The 22,155-nt window shown below is 44.3% G+C and overlaps 1 protein-coding gene across 1 annotated transcript in view; it reads right to left on the reverse strand.

Annotated features, from left to right (window-relative positions):
* Positions 1 to 22,155, reverse strand: part of LOC126251629 (leucine-rich repeat-containing protein 70) — a 630,906-nt gene that overhangs the window by 98,249 nt on the left and 510,502 nt on the right. The gene's annotated exons all lie outside the window — the stretch shown is intronic.

The following is a 22,155-nucleotide window of genomic DNA, read 5'->3' on the forward strand; positions in this document are numbered from 1 at the left end:
CCCGCACAGCGCTACATCGACGATGTACTATGCCGTATTACGTTTCGTTTCATGGAAAGCCATCCTAGGATTACCTTTTAGCAGGAAAATGATCGCCTGCACAAGGCGAGAGTTCATACTGCTTTTCTTCGTGTTTGATAATCCCAGAAAGGTCTCTGGAGCTCTCGCCAGTTGAGAACGGTTGGAGAATTATGGAGAGCGCTCTCTAATCAGCTCGCGATTTTGCCGGTCTAACGCACCAGTAGCACAGAATCTGGCACGATATCCTTCAGGAGAACGTCCGCCAGCTCTGTCAATCAATGCCAAACTGAATAAATGCTTGCATAAAGGCCAGAAGTGGACCAAAGCGTTATTGACTTGCTCAATTTCTGCCACTGTTTTGCTTGAATAAATCACCCAATTATTCTGAAACTGTACTGATTTATTTGTCTGTACATGTACACTGATCAGCCATAATATTATGACCACTACCCACTGCGGCACTGGATGCAGCCCGGGGTGTTGCGGGTACGTGACAGGGTAAGAAAGTATGTAAACGGAGCAGACACGGACATGGGATCACCCTAATGAAGATACGTGCTGCAAATGGGAAAATACTTTGAGATAAGGGACGCTGACGAAAGGCAGATTATTATTATGGAGAGCCTGTGAACGAGTATCTCCAAAACGGCGAAGCTGGCCGAATGTTCACGTGTTACTGTGATGAGCATCTATGGAGAGATGCAGAAGGACAATGAAAACACCGCTAGGCGCTAAATAGTTGGACGTCCACGACACTTTTCAGAACGTGTGGTTTGGAGGCTTGTCTGCTCTGTGAAGTAGGATAGATTGTGACCTGTGGTATCTCTGGCGAAACAGAACAATGCTGGTGCACGCACAAGTATTCGGAATACATTGTTCATTGTACATTGTTGAACATGGAGCTCCGCAGTAGACCCGCTCTTCGTGGTCGCATGTTGACCCAACGGCATTGTCAGTTACGACTGCAGTGGGCACGGACCATCAAGATTCGATCGTTGATCAGTGGAAACGTGTCAGCTCTTCGGGTAATTTTTTCTACTCTAGGTCGATGATCAGTTCCAAAAACGCCGTTACCGATGTGTACGGCGGCTGGAAACGTGCAGCGTGCCACGGACACAGGCTGGTGGGATCAGCATTATGCTATGGGAGACATTCTCCGGTACTCGCATGGGACCTGTGGTAATAATCGAAGACACGCTGGCAACTACAAACCACCTACATCTCTTCATGCTTGATGTCTTCCCCGACGGCGGTGACACCTTTCAGCAGTATATCTGTCCTTGTCTCGGAGCCAGAGCCGTGCTACAGTAGTTTGAGGAGGATTATAGTAATCTCACGTTGATGTATCGGCGATCAGAGTCGCCTGGTGTAAATCCTTTGCAACCAGTCTGGGTCGCTATCGGGCGTACGAAGACCAGCGGCTCATTATTTACGATTATTACTTAGAATTATTTATTTCGTTCCGAAGACGGACAAACAGGATACTAAGCAAGTGATCAATGTTTTGGGTCCTCAGTATATATCATAGCTAACGATTTCCGAGCCATTAGGATAATTCCTTCACGTTTTTTTTTATATATTTTTTATGTTGCTGTTCTCCTGCATATTTCCATCTGAACCCACGTACAAAACATAGAATGGTAAAAATGAGTGTTCGTTTCTCACTGCTGTGCAAATGAAATTTACACGCAACTGAGCACAGGTGGACGACAAAAGTTAAAGAGGAGGGCAGGTGAACGTTCTTCACACTGATGCATAGTGCGCGCTAATTTTTAATATGCAAGTAGTGGACATTTTGCGTGGTGTAGTGATGGTGATGGTGGTCGTGTATGGGGTGGCGGTGGCGGCGGCGATGTTGGTGGTAGTGGTGGTGCTGGTAGTGTGTGTCTGTGCGCTTCCTCGGCCGCATCTAACTGCCAATCCGAAATTTAGCGGTTAGATTCGTGCGGTGTCATACGAATTTTTTGTGTAACTTTTGGCTCATTGTGACTGTGACGTGGTACTGTTAATTTTTTAAAGAACGTATGAGAGTGTACAACAAGAAGGCAAGTGGGTAACGCTTCCAACTGAACAAATACCAGAACATGTTGCGGTGTGTAAGCTAACATTCGGCTTGGTGGCCACTTTTTTCATACAAAATGCATGTGTACAGGGTGAGGGACGGGGGTGGGTGAATGTAGTTTCAGCCCAGCATATCTTCGTTTACACCAAAATTTTAAGCGACATTTCCAAGACTCATTTGCTGAATGACTGCTTCTGAATTTAAAAGTGTCTTAAAAGCGTTCAGACCAGTATCTGCGGACGCGCCATTCGAGTTTGCATGTTCAGAGTCTCGCTGTGGAATTGCTCTCGCGAGCACTCAGATGAATGCGAGAGGCGTTGAACCCTTTCGTGACGCCCGAGTGCCATAAAGCGTCATTCGCTGGTAATAACAGGTAACGGTTTAGGAAGCGGCCATCGTAAGCACAATAGCTTGCAGGTCGTAAATGTAAAGGCGGTGAAGATAGTATGCAGAAACTCAGGTGTCTCCAGGTGCCGGTTGAACCTAAACTCATTGCACATTGTGCCGGTTGATTTGACTCTTTCAAGTGCAGAGTTACAAGAAATATTAAGTTCAAGTCTTAGGTTTGTTTTGAATTAATCGTTGCAGATTGATATGTGAGAGGTCTTTTGTCATTAAGATGCCGCTGTTTTTCTTTTCACTGACAATTTTACCTTATTGAACTGGTATGGGTGTAGAGTTCTGTGTCTGCCTTACCACAGTGAGCCGTTCTGTTGTACAGAGATGTAGGATGAAATTTTGCCGGAAATTGCTTTATGTAAGGAGCAGTGAAATGAAAAAGTAAGTGAACTGCTTATTAGTTCAAAAGTAAGCGCCACAACTGTTCACACATTTATCCCACTGTGGGACAATGCCTTCATTGGAAAAATGTTTGTACCCAGGCGTGCAAGCCGGCCGAAGTGGCCGTGCGGTTAAAGGCGCTGCAGTCTGGAACCGCAGGACCGCTACGGTCGCAGGTTCGAATCCTGCCTCGGGCATGGATGTTTGTGATGTCCTTAGGTTAGTTAGGTTTAACTAGTTCTAAGTTCTAGGGGACTAATGACCTCAGCAGTTGAGTCCCATAGTGCTCAAAGCCAGCCAGGCGTGCACCTCTTCGTCCGAAGCAAATCACCGGTCACGAATGTCTTTCTTCGGGATTGCAAAAATATGCAAATCGCATGTGAAGAGATAGGGACTGTAAGGAGGATGTGTGAGGCTTCCCTGCTGCACTTCCCCAACGAAGTCGAAATAACACGCACGCCAGCTCCGATAAAGCAATGATGCCATTCTTGGTTGATTGCAAGGGTCCGCTACTCATTGACGTTCTGGAATATGGCGCCAGAAGTAACGCACATCGGTACGTGAACACTTTGCAAAAATTAAGCGCACCATTAAGTCCAAACGCCCAGGAGTGTTAATGGAAAACGGTTCAAATTGCTCTGAGCACTATGCGACATAACTTCTGAGGTCATCAGTCGCCTAGAACTTAGAACTAATTAAACCTAGCTAACCTAATGACATCACACACATCCATGCCCGAGGCAGGATTCTAACCTGCGACCGTAGCGGTCGCCCGGTTCCAGACTGTAGCGCCTAGAATGGCACGGCCACTCCGGGCGGCAATGTTGATGGACTGTATCATTCTGTTGCAGAATAAAACCCGTCTACATGATGCCAACGTTTCTTCTACTACACTCCAGAAGTTTCGCTGGGAAGACCTTACACATCCCCCATACAGTTCCGATCCCTCCCCAAGCGATTTCCGTATTTTTGAAGCCATGATGAATGACATTAGTGCCCATCAACTGTCTTTGGACGAAGAGATGTACGCCTGGGTACAGTCATAGTTCCGTAGACGACCGCAAACATTTTTACATGAAGGCATTGACCGACTTGTCTGACAGTGGGATGAAAATATTAACAGTTATGGCGATTACTTCTGCAATAATGAAGAGTTTACCTACATTTTCCCATCTGTCTCATTTACGTTTGACTGTCCATTATACACGAGGGGCGTTCAACAAACAATGCAATATGTTTTTTTTTCTCTAGCAGTTCGATTGAAAAATGCGCAATTTGTTGTTGGACATCGTGGAATATTCTCGCTTCTAGCCCGTTGTTTCACGAAGTTCCGATATGTGGCCGCGCTATACCTGGCCTTCAAAATGTCGTCTGTAACGTGGGTGTGCTTCAACCAAAGCGCTGTCATTTTCTTTTGGTGGAAAATCAGAATATTGCAGATATTCATAGGCGCTTGCAAATGTGCACGGCAGCAGACAAAATCACGGTGAGTCTTTGGGCGAGGCGTCTGCCATCATCGCAACAAGGTAGCGCAAACCTATCCGATCTCCCGTACGACGGTCGGCCGTGTACAGCTGTGACTCCTACTATGTTCGAACGTGCGGACACTCTCATTCAAGGTGATCGACGGTAATGCCTACTCACGAGTGTTATAAATTGCCTAAGATGGCATACTGTCGTATTAAAATACACTATTAGACAAATTGTCTAAGAGTCCATATATGTGGCAGAGCCTACTTCTTTGTTTCCCCTTCCTTCCACAAATTGATTTGCGTTCTGTAACATCATAGCTTATCGATAAGCCGCTCCCTCGAAAATTCCTGCGGGCGCCGCAGTTTTCGCTTTGAACATCGTCACCAATGCAGACTCTCTAGGCCGCTGACCAATGGAGTCCGCCAGGACGATGCTATAAGTGGCAGGCAGCTGGACATCAGTATTCTAATCTACATTACTTCCGTGTCGCTAGTTGGTGCCAAACGTTACACCGAGTTGTTGATAGTTACGTCCACCGGCGAACACTCAGAGTGCTTAGACGCATGTCTGTGCCGGGCCTCTGCTTACAGGTAGCCGCGTCTGCCACAAGTTGTCAACAGTGTAACAGTTTATGAACTTCCAATGTGCTGGAATAATGTACCAGTTCCTTCGTACAAGTTTGAATAAACTATATTTGTTTAAAGTGCACTTCTATCAACTAAAGTTTTTCTTGCCTGTCCCTATTCCGCGAAACGTAACGGTTACCGATTCATATCATAACACGTCCTGTCTCTAAGAAATGGCTCTGAGCACTATGGGACTCAACTGCTGAGTTCATTAGTCCCCTAGAACTTAGAACTAGTTAAACCTAACTAACCTAAGGACATCACAAACATCCATGCCCGAGGCAGGATTCGAACCTGCGACCGTAGCGGTCTTGCGGTTCCAGACTGCAGCGCCTTTAACCGCACGGCCACTTCGGCCGGCTCCTGTCTCTAAAGACCAAATCTTCGAGAGAACGTAAAACAACAGTCTCCCGTACTACCTTTCTCTGAGTAATGTGACGTAGTTGTCAATTTTTGTTGCTCCTTTTTCATAATTCATAATATAAAAGTTTCACTTGTTTAGAACGGTAACCACCTAGCTCTCCTTGCACTCGTTTTGAATTCCTTCTCTGTTTGTTTTCTGGCATGACATCGTCTTCGCTCAAATCTGAAATGTAACTGTCTCCTCTTTTGTAATCGCTTCCTAATATTGCCCCTGAATGACCTGTTGATGGCCGTCCGGTGTGGCCGAGCGGTTCTAGGCGCTTCAGTCTGGAACCGCGCGACCGCTACTGTCGCAGGTTCGAATCCTGCCTCGGGCATGGATGTGTGTGATGTCCTTAGGTTAGTTAGGTTTAAGTATTTCTAAGTTCTACGGGACTGATGACCTCAGACGTTCCCATAGTGCTCAGAGCCATTTTTGACCTGTTGATGAATGAATCGCGCTTTCTACTGTCAGTAGCTATAGATTCAGTTTGATGCTGTTTTTCTCTCTATTTCTGCTTTATTTGCTACAATACCGAAAGCTAGTCTCTTAATGCAAGCGTGTGATTTAAAAAACGATGGACATTGGATTTCCCTTGCAGGAAAATGCACTCGAGATAAAGTTTGTCTACGGTGTAGCTGATACAGTTGATAATGGCAGAGACCTAAAATACGAAACACATATCGTGCTCTTACAGCATCCAGCCGCATCACTTACGTGGAGCTCGTACTGAGATTATGCCCATAGTCTATTAAATACGCTCATTCAGACTGACGTCAAACACCACGTGTTCTCCTTAGGTCTCATACACAAACACGGAAACAAGGTAATTGTACAGGGTGTTTCACAAATCATGTTACACATTTCCAGATGTTGTCGTGCGGACTTGGTACATCAAGATTTACGTAGGTACGCATGTCCGGAAACGTCATCCGACGACGCTACAGGACGTCAAAGTCGTAGGCGCCGGCGCCTGTAAATGTATATATATTCAGGGGGATCACCTGAAGATGTTACAACTTTCAACAATGACAGAAATGGATAAACGTACCAATTTAAGGTAAGGGTCCCTGGTTCCGAAATGTACTGTAAGTTACAAGCGAAAATCATTCTGGTACCTCTGACTGTGGAATAAATGTACCTTTACTGTTGTTGCTAACAATTTAGGATAGGAAATTTTCAGATGTGGTAGTAAGGATTACGGCAAGGGAAACTGTCAAGTAAACATGGGATCTAAAATGCATACCTGAGGAGCTATGAGATCATCTTCGCTAGTATGAGACACATCTCCTCTACTGAACAGGTACTTCGTAAAGTATGCCTTATAGAGCGCATATTTAATGGACATCTTTTCTTGTCTTGGTCCATACTACCACAACAGAAAGTGGCCTGCTCTACGTTCTTAGCAACAACAGTAACGATAAATGCATTCCAGTGTAAGAGCTACCGGAATGATTTTTGCTTATAATTTTCGATTCGTTCAAGTTCCCTTTCATTAGGAATGTGGGTGCACTCAGCGATTATGATATGACTTTCAAATGATAGAGCACAGCAGTCAGTCTTTCTTTTCTTTCAGGAATTATTAGGCAAATCTAGATCTTGGCTAGTGCCTAGCGCTAATCAGTGCACTGTTTGATGATATCACAACATTTCCTAGTATGCCAGTGCCCTGTTGTTCGGGCTTCTGTCACAGTTCGTTCAAGGCAACAGAGGGCTGATGTACTAGGACACCACTGACACCACGAAATAGTGCACTGACAATGGCTAGGCACTAGCCGAAATCTAGATTTGCCTAATAAAACCTGAAAGGTAATGACGAATGATTGCTACGCTTTAGCATTTGAAAGGAATTTTGACTCCTTCGTTTCTTGTACAGGGGACATTACCCAAAATCGATACATTTCTCCTTCTCCACCATCCTTGAATGTCTGTAATATCATCACGGAATCCTCCTATTTGTACATGCATTTACAGGTGCCGGGCACCTATAGCTTTGACGCTCTTGACCTGAGGTCCTATGTAAAACTTGATCTGCTAAATCCCCCTGTACAACCTCTAGTAGTGTGTAACAAGAATTGTGAAACACCCTGTATGTGGCAGTACAGAAACTGGTTCGGTGCAGCGGAGGGTAAGTGCCAGACTATGGCTTCAATCGCCGGTCGTTTCTAGAAGTTCTTCTTCAGTTATCGCTTTTTTCACCTCTATTATTTTTAATAGGAAAATTCCCAGATGCAGTGGTCAGCTTGTATGGCTGCCACGAGGAGGATTCGAGTCTGATTTTCGGTCCTGCCAGGGATTTTCCCTTGGAGGGAGGACTGAAACGTCATGCTCTCACAAGGGAACCTCCCCATCGCACCCCCCTCAGATTTAGATATTAGTTGGCACAGTGGATAGGCCTTGAAAGCCGGCCGAAGTGGCCGTGCGGTTAAAGGCGCTGCAGTCTGGAACCGTAAGACCGCTACGGTCGCAGGTTCGAATCCTGCCTCGGGCATGGATGTTTGTGATGTCCTTAGGTTAGTTAGGTTTAACTAGTTCTAAGTTCTAGGGGACTAATGACCTCAGCAGTTGAGTCCCATAAAAAAAAAGGCCTTGAAAAACTGAACACAGATCAATCGAGAAAACAGGAAGAAGTTGTGTGGAACTATGAAAAAAATAAGCAAAATATACAAACTGAGTAGTCCATGCACAAGATAGGCAACATCAAGGATAATGTGCGCTCAGGAGCGCCGTGGTCCCGTGGTTAGCGTGAGCAGCTGCGGAATGAGAGGTCCTTGGTTCGAGTCTTCCCTACAGTGAAAAGTTTACTTTCTTTATTTTCGCAAAGTTATGATCTGTCCGTTCGTTCATTGACGTCTCTGTTCATTGTAATAAGTGTAGTTTCTGTGTTTTGCGACTGCACCGCAAAACCGTGCGATTAGTAGACGAAAGGACGTGCCTCTCCAATGGGAACCGAAAACATTTGATCGCAAGGACATAGGTCAACTGATTCCTCCACAGGAAAACACGTCTGATACATTCTATACGACACAGGTGACGGCATGTGCGTCACTTGACAGCAATATGCTGTCGACCCACCTAAATTGTACACTTGGCGAATGGGTAAAAAGATTCTTCTACCTTGCCCGATTTAGGTTTTCTTGTGGATATGATAATCGCTCCCAAAAAGTGATGAAAACATAAGAGTTTGTCACATAAACTGCAACAAATGAATGCAACAGTTTCACTGTCGCACAGTTTTCCCTGTGCTCTGTCAAAACATATGTTTTTAACGTTTTCAATTTTTTCGTGTGTAGACAGTCAAATCCTGCATATGTCCAAGCAAATCTGAACATGTTCTGGAATTTTGGAGACGGACGGACAGATAATAATTGTCTGAAAATAAAAAATGAAACTTTTCACCCGAGGGAAAATTTGAAACAAGGACCCCTCGTTCCGTAGCCGCTCACGCTAACCACAGGACCACGGCGCTCCACAACTCATAATATCCTTGATGTTGCCTATATTGGGCATGGACTACTGAGATTGTATATTTTGCTATTTTTTTCATAGTTCCACACAACTTCTTCCTGTTTTCTCAATTGATCTGTGTTCAGTTTTTCAAGGCCTATCCACTGTGCCATCTTATACCTAAATCTGAGGGGGGTGCGATGGGGAGGTTCCCATGTCAGTACAGTAATGATAATTAAGGGTCTACTTGAATTAGAAGTAGCGGAGCCAAGTTCCAGAAAGCAGACCATTGTGCTGAGGCCGTACCCCTCACTGTCGTGTTCAAACGGCACCAGTGGCAGAGAACGAGGTGGTGGCCGGTCGGTCCTGATTGATCCGTCTGAGCCAAAACGCGGAACAGAGAGAGAGAGAGGTGAAAATGCTAGGTGCGCTCGTGTTCAACTGTAGATCCGCAGTTAGTTGACTGTTTGTCATTTCAAAGGCTGAACATCTACATCTACATGGATACTCTGCAAATTACATTTAAGTGCCTGGAAGAAGGTTCATCAAACCACCTTCACAATTCTCTATTATTCTAATCTCGTATAGCGCGCGGAAGGAATGAATATCTTTATCTTTCCGTAAGAACTCTGATTTCCCTTATTTTATCGTGGTGATCGTTCCTCCCTACGTAGTCGGTGACAACAAAATATTTTCGCATTCGGAGGAGAAAGTTGGTGATTGTAATTTCGTGAGAAGATTCCGTCGCAACGAAAAACGCCTTTCTTTTAATGATGTCCAGCCCAAATCCTGTATCATTTCAGTGACACTCTCTCCCAAATTTCGCGATAATACAAAACGTGCTGCCTTTCTTTGAACTTTTTCGATGTACTCCGTCAGTCCTATCTGGTAGGGATCCCACACCGCGCAGCAGTATTCTAAAACAGGACGGACAAGAGTAGAGCAGGCAGTCTCCTTTAGAAGGTCTGCTACATTTTCTAAGTGTCCTGCCAATAAAACGCAGACTTTGGTTAGCCTTCCCCACAACATTTTGTAAGTGTTCCTTCCAATTTCAGTTGTTCGCAATTAGCTATTTAATTGAATTTACGGCTTTTAGATTAGATTGATTTATCACGTAACCGATGTTTAACGAGTTCCTTTTAGCACTCATGGGGAGTACCTCACACTTTTCGTTATTTAAGGTCAACTACCACTTTTCGCACCACTCAGATACAGAAAATTTCAGGGTTTGAGTCCATGGGGTGAAGGCTGACAGAAAAAGCAATCACTTGCAGCGGTGTAAAGTACGAACTTTGAGAGTAGCACTCCAAGTGAGGAAAAGAGACATGTCGGAGCTTACCCGAGGCAGACGATGAGCGACAAGGAGTTTGGCGTCCCAACTTTCTGACTGAGAACTGGGTCTGAATATAAAAGGCATGGGTTTTTAAACAATGGTGGCAGCTCGCTATTTCTCCCTTCCTGTAATCGGCCCATCAATCTGGAGGCACTTTACAGGTTTTGGCCAATCTGATGAGTGGCTCTGCAGCTCCAGGGAGCCTGTGGCCAACCATATTCAGATTCCTTCTTTTTGCCATTTCGGTTGGTGGGACTTTTTCTGGCCTTTACGTTAACAAACTCCAAGTTGAGTAGCAACAGCATTTAAACAGAATCTAAACGTCACTGCTCTTCCTGTTATGGCTATAAACAAAAGTGTTTTACTTCACTTGGCCCAACCGGCGGGCCTTTCGTGAGTGGAGACCGCTGGTGTAGCACTGTAACCTGTGTAAACCCACTGACGATTGCGGTTCTCAGGGCACGCATGAAGCTTGCTCCGTACTAAGACGAGCCTTTTTGCGACCATCTTCTACTGGGACGCCTTACAACAAGGTATAGGCGGTGGATGGAGTTACCAGTTAATTCTCTGACAGCTGCTCAGAGCGTCTGCAATTCGCACGGCTCTAGTGTTACTGTTTATGTCTTGTAACCTAAACACTAACATGTTTGCCTGCACTCTGCATTTTGTCTCTGATTTACTGCGTTAGCGTGCCCTCGCTGGGTTCCATCAGCCTTAAGCTTAGCAATGTACAAGTCAGTATATCGTCAATATATGACAACAAAAACTCCACAGTTCATATTTTCTTTAGAGCAAAATGGAATTTATTATCCTCCAATAGCACTTGCCCAATCCGCTCCGTTCGTTAGACAACTGCTCTAGCAAGGCAGTGTCCCCTCGTTCTGTTAGGCGGCCTTTTCCTACGAAACTCACTAAACAGCAACAACCGCCTTGAAAACTAAGTTGGTGACGATGTCTGATCACGGGAACGCCCTTGCTTTCTGAGTTTTCCGCACAGAGACGATAACTCTATTGATCGCTGATCACCGCTTCCGAAATACCCAATGCCGCATCATCTTCACCTCAGATGGCAGACGACTTCTCGCTTCTACAAGGGCTGCTGGTCAATTCGTCCACCGTCCCACGTTCCACGAGACTGTTTTAACATTCAGGCCTTTCAGCCAATCAGAATCAGGAGCAGAATGAAGACATCCTCACTGGTCATTGCGTGCTTCTGCTTGCAGCGCTTAAGTAAGGTGCTGTCCCTGGCAGCATATGGAAAACCTTTTCTATAGTGGATGTTGGAAACACTGGCCGTCGTGAGGAAGTCACCCTCCCAGTAAGCTCGCAATGTAGGCTACGGCCACAACCCGTTTAGGGGGATTTGGGAGACTGGACCATCAGCTCCAGCTGAAGAACAACTCCCTGCACCCCTCCCCCCCCACCACCCTCCTCACCTTTAGCTGGATACCGGCCCAGGCGGTTACTCTAGCGAACAGGGTTAACACGCAACAACGGCTGAGAAATGATATGTTAAATGGTGTCATTTTCCACGGTCACATCGTTAATCAAAAGATAACTCCTGAAGCTAGCAAGTTTTCTTTCTTTTGTGTGTGCCTGTCCACGACTCAACACTTCTGCTTTTCAGTGCGTGGTCTCCTTTAATACAAAAGTAATTATATTTTACAAGGGTAATTGCAGGCAGCATAAATGTTTCTGCAGTAATGCTAGTGTGACGAAATACAAGTATAGCTCAAATGCCTTCAACAAAGAGAAAAGTGATTATTTCATTTCTTATTGTAAATTACTATTTTTGATTGTGGAAATTGGCTAAAAGAGTCACAATTCAAAGGAAAACAAAAGTATAAGTCCTTCATTGGAATGGTCGCATTGCCATAGTTCGTGATTAATTAAAGTTTTGGGATCTTGCGAGATTTACAGAATAAAGCAGAAAAACAAAATTCTGCTTGCTTCTTTCATTTTTTAGTAAAGTCAAGTAGAGAAATTTCAAGAAATACCCTGTTAATGAGCTTGAGTGACTGTATAAAACCAACTCTCAAATTTTGTCCCTTCAGTAGTGGCGACCATGTTTTCTTAGCAAATAATGCGGTTTTTTTAAGATGATCAGATCGAAAGGTAAGGCTTAACTATTTCTTGTTACACTGTTAAATACAAGCATTATCGTTTAGTGGATGTCTGGAAGTCTTTAAACTAATGACTGAGGTAAGACGTGCTGCACATGTTAAAAGTGTTTAGGATAAAACAATTTTAATGCCCACTAAACACTTCCCATGCCTTAATAATATTACACACAATTGAGATCATGATTAAACGTACTGTAAATTTCAAATCACTAAAACTTTATTAGAAACCAAATATTTCAATTAAATTATAGATTCAGAAATCCAAATCGCTGCTATGTTTAAAGTATTTATGTTTTATTATCTGGTTTGTGGTAGGCCTATTTCGGCTAAGTGCCATTTTCTAGCTGCCTGCGTATAGTATATGATTTAGTTAACCTTTGTTTCTATGCTTATGTATAACAACTAACAATATGGGGTGGGTATACAATAATAATTACTTCTAGCTGTTTTGAAGTCCTTAAAATATCGATTGGGCCTGTCACTGTCTAATGATTTGATTGTTATGTCTTATAGGTGGCGTGACTATATGACTGTGGCAGCTATAGTGCCATATCTCGATCGTTAATGTTGTTGTAGAGAGATCTTTGTTGGATATGACCTTTTTTCTGATTACTGGTTTTTGTCCTTTTGACAGCTTTATTTGATTTGTCATCAGTGCATTTATAAGGTTAGAGTTTTGTTTCAATTTCTAAATCTATGAGTTTCTATGTATTAGTGGTTTGACCTTTGCTGTGAATTTTATCTTTGCTTGTAAAATCTGTATTTAGGATGTTAATATAATTTTCAGCGTAGAATTTGTGTATAAGATCAGTTTCTTCATTTAATATGGTATTTGGGTAGTTATATGGGAGCTTTTAAATTTCTATTTCTTCAAAGATTTTCATAGTCCCTTCGCTTTTATGTGTAAAACGTACATCGGTGGATCTATCTGGTATGTTTTCATTTTACTGAAAAAAGTGGACGGATTTGTATCGCTATTTGTGGTGTGTTCTGGATATCTCATTCCAAATTTTCTTCTTGTTTGTTCCAAATAAAACGTATCAAAGTCTTGACATTTTATTTTGTAAATGTCTGAATTTCTGTACACTGGTAATTTTATTTTTCCTGAATGAATTTGCGTTTTTAAATTAGGCTTTGGTAGGCTAATCTTACTCCTGTACTTTTCAGTAATGCGTTTAATTTGTCGGGTTATTTGCCATGTGTTACGGTGTGCAGTTCTGGTGTCTTTATTATAGAGCTGAGTGATTATGTTTGGGTTATAGTCATTTTATTGTGCCATGTATTGTACGGTCGCTGGTTCCTTCTGTATCACAGTTTGTTCTAGTGGTAGGTTGGTTAATTTGTTGATCATTGTGAGGAAATATGCATGTTGATGTGGTTTAGTGTGACATGATGGTGCATTGATAAAGTCGTCTGTCATTGCGGATTTTCTGAAAATTTCGAAGCTGTGTGTGTTGTTAATATTTTTGATTGCTACATCTAGAAAATATATTGCTTTATTAGTGTTTGACGTAACTAGGAACTTCATTTTTGGATATAGTTCGTTCAGTGCTATGTATTGTTCAACTTCTGTGTTGGTTCCGTCTATTAAAGGCAAAGTCCAACAACAAATCTAAAGAAGTATGCAGCTCTTTTGACTAGTGGGATTGCGATCTGAAAAACTTTTCTTCTAATGTGTTTAAGAAGTTGTTTGCTATGGTGCTTGCAATTCTGCAGTCCATGGTAACAAAATCCTCTCCTGTATAGATTTCGTTACTGCATTGGGGGGTGGGGGGGAGGGGGGTAATTTTGTGTTAATATTAATTTTAGCATTCCAAGAACGTCATATATGCCGATGATAGATGTTCTTCTTTATTGGAGTAGGTTATGCTCTATGGTTCTTATGGTTCTCTGAACTGGTGTATTCATTAGAGATTGATGACGACAAATAATACAAATTTCCCATTTGCTGGAATTTTCATATCTTATTATTTTTTGCCAGCGTTTGTTGAACTTTTGAGTGTGAATTATTTGTTATATGTGTAACATTTTGTAAGCAAGTTGTTCTGTTTTTAATTGTATGCAGTTGACTACAGGACGCATAGCTAGTAGAAAATTCTTTTTTGATCTTTGATTAGCCATGTAATTTAGGTGTGTTTGGGGTCATAGCTATATTTGTCCTTTTCTCATAATCTGTACTTGCAAGATTTGATGATCTTGTTAGTCTGTGCTGCAAATTTATTAGTAGGGTCCCTATTGATTTTTGTGATATTGTTAGGTGCAAAGAAGTCATTTATTTTGGTCTTTTGGTTTCGTATGCAGATGTAATGAGCGTGTAGTATTATATGAATGCAACTAGTTCACGCGAGTGAAAAAGACGCGACACAGCACTCGGGAGCTAAGGCCTCGCTCACAAAATAGCAAAAGAAGTCGCGTTAATTCGATTTTCTGGTGAAAAATGGAAGTTGAAACAAAAACTTAAAATCCAGCTTAAATTAGCGAAATGAAATTTTATTTTACGTCATGTTGATACGTTATCCACAAAATAATACGTTAAAAATGACCGCATTTTGCTGAAAAAGGGTCCTGTAGTTCATCAGTATTACAGACCCTGCACGACCTTAAATACTCTAAGTGAGATCACCCACTCCGTGACTTTTGGCATCTCAGTTTATATTTGCTCGGGCAGTTGGAGTTAGCATCGAGTTTATATTCAACTGGACCACTTTTGAACAGTTCGATGTGTCGACCGGCGATAGTATGACGCGGATCAGCAGGTCGCTTCGACCTAACAAGTGGTCGGCAACTGTCTCGCCGCTCACTGATGGATTTGCGGGAACCGGATTTAGAGTATCGATTATTAACCTGTGGCGGCGAGGTACGTCACGCGGCGGGGTCGGGGCAGCAGGTCGATAGTGGCACGGCGCGCCGCGGCGCTCCAGGTCGCAGCAGGTAGCGAGCGGCGGCCCGGCGTCGCGACCGGCGCGCCATCCATTATTCAGGCGTGCGGCCATTCAGGCTCTGGCCTGGGACGGGACGGCGGAATGCACAGCGCCAGCAGCGGCCACCAGAGCCGGCCACACCACACCGGGCTCTGGAGGCCCATTGTGCTCGCAGCAGCATCCATTCGGCCATACCGCCGCCACAACCGCTGTCTCGCCGTGTTTCCGCCCGCACTGGCCCTCAGGCCAGCTGGTGGGCACGTGGTACGGCGGCAACGCGTCCCCCGGGTGAATGGAAATGGTACGGTTCTCGGCGGGGTGTCGAGGCGGTTGGCTTTCCCCGAGCTTTGCAAAGACGTACGATGTACGCAAAGACCACATAGTATCTACACTGCACAACATAGAGGCTCACTTCCTTGAAATCCAGTGATTGCCGGCCATTACGGCGCAGAAGAGCCCAGTACGTTGTCCTCGATGGTGAGTGTTCATCGGAAGTGAGGGTATCATCTGGAGTGCCCCAGGGAAGTATCTACATAAATGATCTTTTGGATAGGATGGATAGCAATGTGCGGCTGTTTGCTGATGATGCTGTGGTGTACGGGAAGGTGTCGTCGTTGAGTGACTGTAGGAGGATACAAGATGATTTGGACAGGATTTGTGACTGGTGTATAGAATGGCAGCTAACTCCAAATATAGATAAATATAAATTAATGCAGATGAATAGGAAAAAGAATCCCGTAATGTTTGAATACTCCATTGGTAGTGTAGCACTTGACACAGTCACGTCGATTAAATATTTGGGCGTAACAATGCAGAGCGATATGATGTGGAAAAGTATGTAACGGCAGTTGTGGGGAAGGCGGATAGTCGTCTTCGGGTCATTGGTGGAATTTTGGGAAGGTGTTGTTCATCTGTAAAGGAGACTGCTTATAAAACACTAACAAGACCTATTCTTGAGTACTGCTCGAGCGTTTGGGATCCCTATCAGGTCGGATTGAGGGAGGACATAGAAGCAATTCAGAGGCGGGCTGCTAGATTTGTTACTGGTAGGTTTGATCATCACGCGAGTGTTACGGAAATGCTTCAGGAACTCGGGTGGAAGTCTCTGGAGGAAAGGAGGCGTTCTTTTCGTGAATCGCTACTGAGGAAATTTAGAGAACCAGCATTTGAGGCTGACTGCAGTACAATTTTACTGCCGCCAATTTATATTTGGCGGAAAGACCACAAAGATAAGAGAGATTAGGGCTCATACAGAGGCACATAGGCAGTCATTTTTCCCTCGTTTTGTTTGGGAGTGGAACAGGGAGAGAAGATGCTAGTTGTGGTACGAGGTACCCTCCGCCACGCACCGTATGGTGGATTGCGGAGTATGTATGTAGATGTAGATGAAGTTTGAAATTTAGCTCATTAGTGCCTACAAGTGCCCTCTGTAGTGATGGAGAAGCGTGGTGCCATGTGACACCACCCTCGAGTTCAGCGGCGCTAAAACTGCAAGATGTTGACAAAATCGAAGAAAAGACCAGATCTCAGGGGTTCATGAGGGTTAATAACATCAAATTGGCACCAAATTTTATCCACACTTCTGCCGAACGCAGCTTTGGAAGTCTTCCACGATGGGATGGCTGTCACGCTCCCACTTATCGTTTCATCCCTCCGTTTGACACCTCTGCTGTAGGGGTCGGAGCCGTGGCTCCCAGCGTTTAAATCTCTGGTTTTCCTATGAGTGATCGAGGAAACCATTTTAAATATATTGCCTCCCAGAATCGAAATGCAAACACCCCAGGGGTGACAAGGAACGTGAATGAATCCACCTCTTCCCTAAGGACTTTGATTTTCATACACTTCGCTATCGGAGACGACAGTTTGTGGTGTGATCTATAACAGGACAACTTTCTGGACAAATTTTAACCCTGATGGCACTCCCCTTTCTGGACGATTTATCCTATTTCTGATGACATTGTGAGGCTATAACCCCACTGAACGTATTCTCACGTGTTTTGAGTGCTGCGTGAACGAGGGTTCTGCTTCGGTATACAGGGTCGAATCACTAGGGACAGTTCAAAACCATTCGAACGTCATACGAAGCAGAAAAGGATGTTTATCTTGTTTCATCGCCCCTTGTTCGAGCCTTCTTCATGCGCGTGCGTGTAGAAGTGCGACACTGACACGCGCATGAATGAAATGGCAAAAAAAGTTCAAATGTGTGTGAATTCCTAAGGGACCAAACTGCTGAGGTCATCAGTCCCTAGACTTACACACTACTTAAGCTAACTTATGCTAAGAACGACACACACACACCCATGCGCGAGGGAGGACTCAAACCTCCGCCATGAGGGGCCGCGCAGTCAGTGACACGGCGCCTCTAAGACCAGCCCCCGTTCCGCAACACCCCTGATGCCAACAACCACTTTTCTTGAGAACTTCAAAAATACCACTCCACAGAGGTACTCATTCACCTATCTTCATCCGCAGACGGGATAGGCAACCCGCGCCACACTAGCGCCTGCTGGACGCATGGGAAATCAGATGGCTGTGTCAGGGTAGGCCATATGGCCGACGAGGAGAGAGCGACAGATGGACGTCTCTGTACAGAGATATGCTCAACCAAGTTGCTTAAATGGCACAGTGGGTATCACCAAACAAAAGTTCTCAGAGGGCCACTTCGTCGTTACTTTAAAGTGCGTTACAAAGTTGTATCTCCACGTGTACACAGAGGAGAGCGCGAAAGAGGAGGGATGAAAAAGCCTGAACACCCTACTGTGCTTCGGATGACATTCAGATTTCGTGGAATGGTTTTGAACGGTCTACGTGTACAAATCAAAACACTCTCAAGGGTGTGAATCAAGTGCACTGAGATTGGAGCCTCCAGATATCTATACGAAAGTGTTGAATCGTCCGGGAGGGGTGTCAGTAGTGGCAAAATTTGTCAATAACGCCGTCGTCCAGTTGTACGTCGCACTGCAGACTGTCGTTTTCGAGCGCGAAATTTGTGAAAATGGATGGCCTTAGGGAAGGGGTGATTTCAGTGACGCCTTTTATGTCACCTTTTCAAGGTTTTTCGTTTCAGTTCTGAGCGCAGAGGTGTCAAACGAGAGGATGAGATGTGGGTAAAGGGAGGGGGATGATGAGCTTCGCATCGTTTGACACATTCATAGTGGCGTTGGGCAGAACTGCGGTGAAATTTAATGTCAATGTGACATCATTAACGCACCTTGCAGCTGACGAATTTACGTGCTCTGGCCTTTGAATCGCATGTGTCAACTCTTGGTGTTTGGAGTGCTGACAAGCTTGAGAATAGAATTGCACGCCGCCACGATCTTGTAACATTACAAAGAAAGGTAGTAGGCACCTCTGAGACATTTAAAATTTCTGCGTCGGTATGAGAGGCAATTACAGTGTTTCAAAAAAGTGATCCTTTAAGTTTGTTGTGCAGCCTTTATTACTACACGGCTAATATTAGGTACAGTCTCGTTTGCAGGCTGCCTATCTAGCGACTTACAGGGTAACAGACATTTCATTTTCAATATTCCATACAGTTATTGACCGGAATTAACAATTCAAAATACTGTCATAATCTACTTATTAACAGCTATAATCTTTTGTTAAAGGTTTCACGCGGCAGGTCAAGTATTACAGTTAGAAACTGCGTATGTCTCTAGAGGCGGCATAACTCACGGCGCGCATTTTACGCGGACTATATTCATCCAGTACTTGAGAATGAGAGCACTTAGCATTTCTAAAGAATTTGACACACAGTTTCAATCCCTTACGAAACTTTTTGTCACTGACACCCTCCGATGAAATTGATGAATGGAGAAAGTTTATCCCTTATTTAATTTACGCTGTTCACGCAGTAAAACAGCAGCTTCAGGCATGACGTTTAAATTTATTCCTTTTTTACTAAAACTCTATTAACAACACATTTTGCACACAGTATTCACGCCTAACGCTGAATTTACCGGCAAAATTATATCATTGTACGACACACAGTTAGTCGGACATGGCGTTTTAGTCATGGGAGTTCGATTATTTAAGTAGTCGGGGCTTGACTGGTATGGTTCTAAATCTGCATCTGTATTCCGCAAGGTGTGTGACGGAGGATACTTTCTCCTTTTTCCTGTTACATCTACGAATGGTACTTGGGAAGGACGACTGTCGATAAACATCGGTATGACCTCAAATTTCTTTGACTTTCCTGTCGTTGTAAATTCACGAGAAACACAAGGTAGAAAATGATATGCTGCCCGACTCTTTTCCAGCGTACTGTCTCCGAACTTAGATACTAAACCTCACCTTAATACAAAAAACTTCTCTTGTTGCGTTGGCATTGCCGAAAAATCTCTCGTAATACCTAAAGAATCCCGTGACGAAACATATGTTCTTAGATGGATATTCCCTGTCTGTTTTATTAAGCCAGCATCATAAGTGTCCCATATTGACTGACACACTAAAGAATCGGTCTTACAAGTGTTTTGCAAGCCACTCGATTCGTGGATAAACTACATTTCCATTCTTCCAGTGAGCCTCAGACAGGCATTTGCTTTCCTACCATTAATTTTACGTAATCATTTCACTTCAGGTCGCACTTTGGTAGCTTCTCATAAGTGCCTTACGGTAGTTAGTGCTTCCAATGATTTTTCGCCAATAGCGTAATCGAAGTTATGAATCAGTTCACCTATTTAAGAGCAATAACCTATATTTATTTACGTTCAGAGTGAAGAGTCAACACCTGGACCAATGAAAATCCTCTGCAGATCTTCCTACATTTTGCTACAGCCATCTGGCGCTAGATCTTTCCTACAGACAGGAGCATTGTCTGCAAACAGCCTCATGGGGTTTCTCACATTATCTGCTAGATGACCTATACATTGTAAGCTGTAACCGCACTACAACACGTCCTTGTGGTACTCACGAGATTACTTTTGCACCTGTGGAATTCGTTTCATTAAGAACATATTGAGTACTATCTGCTGGGAAGTGCCGAGTACAGTCTCAAATCTAGTAACACAATGTGAGTACGCATTTATTACGTCTCTCGATTTGCATGCGTTAGACGGAAAATTTGTGACACTTGGAATTAAAACTAGCATCGTAACATACTATTTCCCAGCAGTTCCCGTCTGCTCTTCCCGTGAGTATTGTATCCGCCGAGGTCGGAATTTTGGGGGAGCAGGTCGCCTCCAGGTAGGAGATGATGGGTCGACCTTTTAATAATCTTCCTAAGCTGTTATGACCGAAGTTCTCATGGCTGGCATAAAGACTTGTGGCTCTGCATGATAGCCATTGTTTTCCAAGACTCTTGGGAAAGAAACTTCTGAAATCCCTGGTACGATACAGCAGTTTACAAGCAAGTGTTATTTCCGTTAGCAAGAAAGCCGGCCAGAGTGGCCGAGCGGATCTAGGCGCTACATTCTGGAACCGCGCGACCGCGCGACCGCGCGACCGCGCGACCGCGCGACCGCGCGACCGCGCGGCCGCAGATTCGAATCCTGCCTCGGGCATGGATGTGTGTGATGTCCTTAGGTTAGTTAGGTTTAAGTAGTTCTAAGTTCTGGGGGACTGATGACCTCAGAAGTTAAGGCCCATAGTGCTCAGAGCCATTTTGAACCGTTAGAAAGAAAAGGCCATTTAAAATGGCAGCATGCGGTTGTGCAGGCTGAATGACTGAAAGGCGTGAACATTAAAATACACTCTTTAGAGAAATTTTAAAAATGTGGTATACATGCACAGACGAACAAATTAATACAACTTCAGAACAATTTGATGATTCATTCAGGAGAAATCGCTTGACAAACTGAGCAGCTCAATAACACGTTCGTCCACCTCTGCCCTTACGCAAGCCGTTATTCGGCTTAGCATCGATTGATAAAGTTTTTGGGTGTCCTCCCGATGGATATCGTGCCAAATTCGGTCCAACTGGCGTATTAAGTCGTCAAAATCGTTGGAGGGGCCTGCCCACAATTATCGAAAAGTTCTCAGCTGTGGAGAAACCTGGCCAGGGTAGGGTTTGCCAAGTGCGAAGAACAGCAGTAGAAACTCTCACCATGTGCGGGTGTGAAATGTAAACCCAAGATGGCTTTCCATGAAGGGTAAGAAAACGGGGCGTAGCAGATCGTCGACGTACCGCTGTGCTACAAGGGTGCCACGGATGAAATGAAATGATACCCCTGACCATCGCTACTGACTGACAGGCCGTATGGCAGGCGGCATCCAGGTTAGTATCCTACCACTTTCCTGGGCGTCGCCAGATACGCATTCGGCCTGGGATCTCATCGACTGGACTAGATATACCTTCAGTGATGAAATCCGCTTCCGACAGAGCTGCGACGACCAGTGAAAACGTGTCAGGAAACGCCTCGAACAGCGGTGGGATACTAGCCTAATTTTCGCCCGGGATACGGCCCAACATCCAGGAGTAATGGTCTGGGGTACCATTTCTTTTCATAGCAGGACCCCTTTGGTTGTCATCCGTGGCACCCTTATAGCACGATATTCTACGCCCCGTATTGTTTCCCCGCATAGGATGTTACCCTAGTTTTACATTTCAGCAAGATATTGCTCGCCTGCACACGGCGAAAGTTCCTATTGCTTGTTTGTTCGTGACTACCAAACCCTACCTTGGCCAGGATGGTCGACGGATCTCTCCCCAACTGAGCACGTTTGGGGCATTACGGGCAGGGTCCTGCAACGAGCTCGGGATTTGGATCATCTAATGTGCAAAGAGGAAAGAATTTCGTACGATATCCCTCAGGAGGCCATACAACAGTTGTGTCAACCAATACTAAACCGAATAACTGCCACAAGTGGACCAATGTGTTATTGACTTGCTCGGTTTGTGAAGCTCTTTTTCTTCAATCATCCGAATTCTTTAAAATTGTACTCATTTGTTTGTATATCTACATCACATCTACTGATTTCCGTTCCATTTACGTAATTCCTCCATGGCGTGTCCTTTATTTCTTTTTT

This window comes from Schistocerca nitens, chromosome 4 (genome assembly GCF_023898315.1).
Source record: "Schistocerca nitens isolate TAMUIC-IGC-003100 chromosome 4, iqSchNite1.1, whole genome shotgun sequence".
Taxonomy (NCBI): domain Eukaryota; kingdom Metazoa; phylum Arthropoda; class Insecta; order Orthoptera; family Acrididae; genus Schistocerca; species Schistocerca nitens.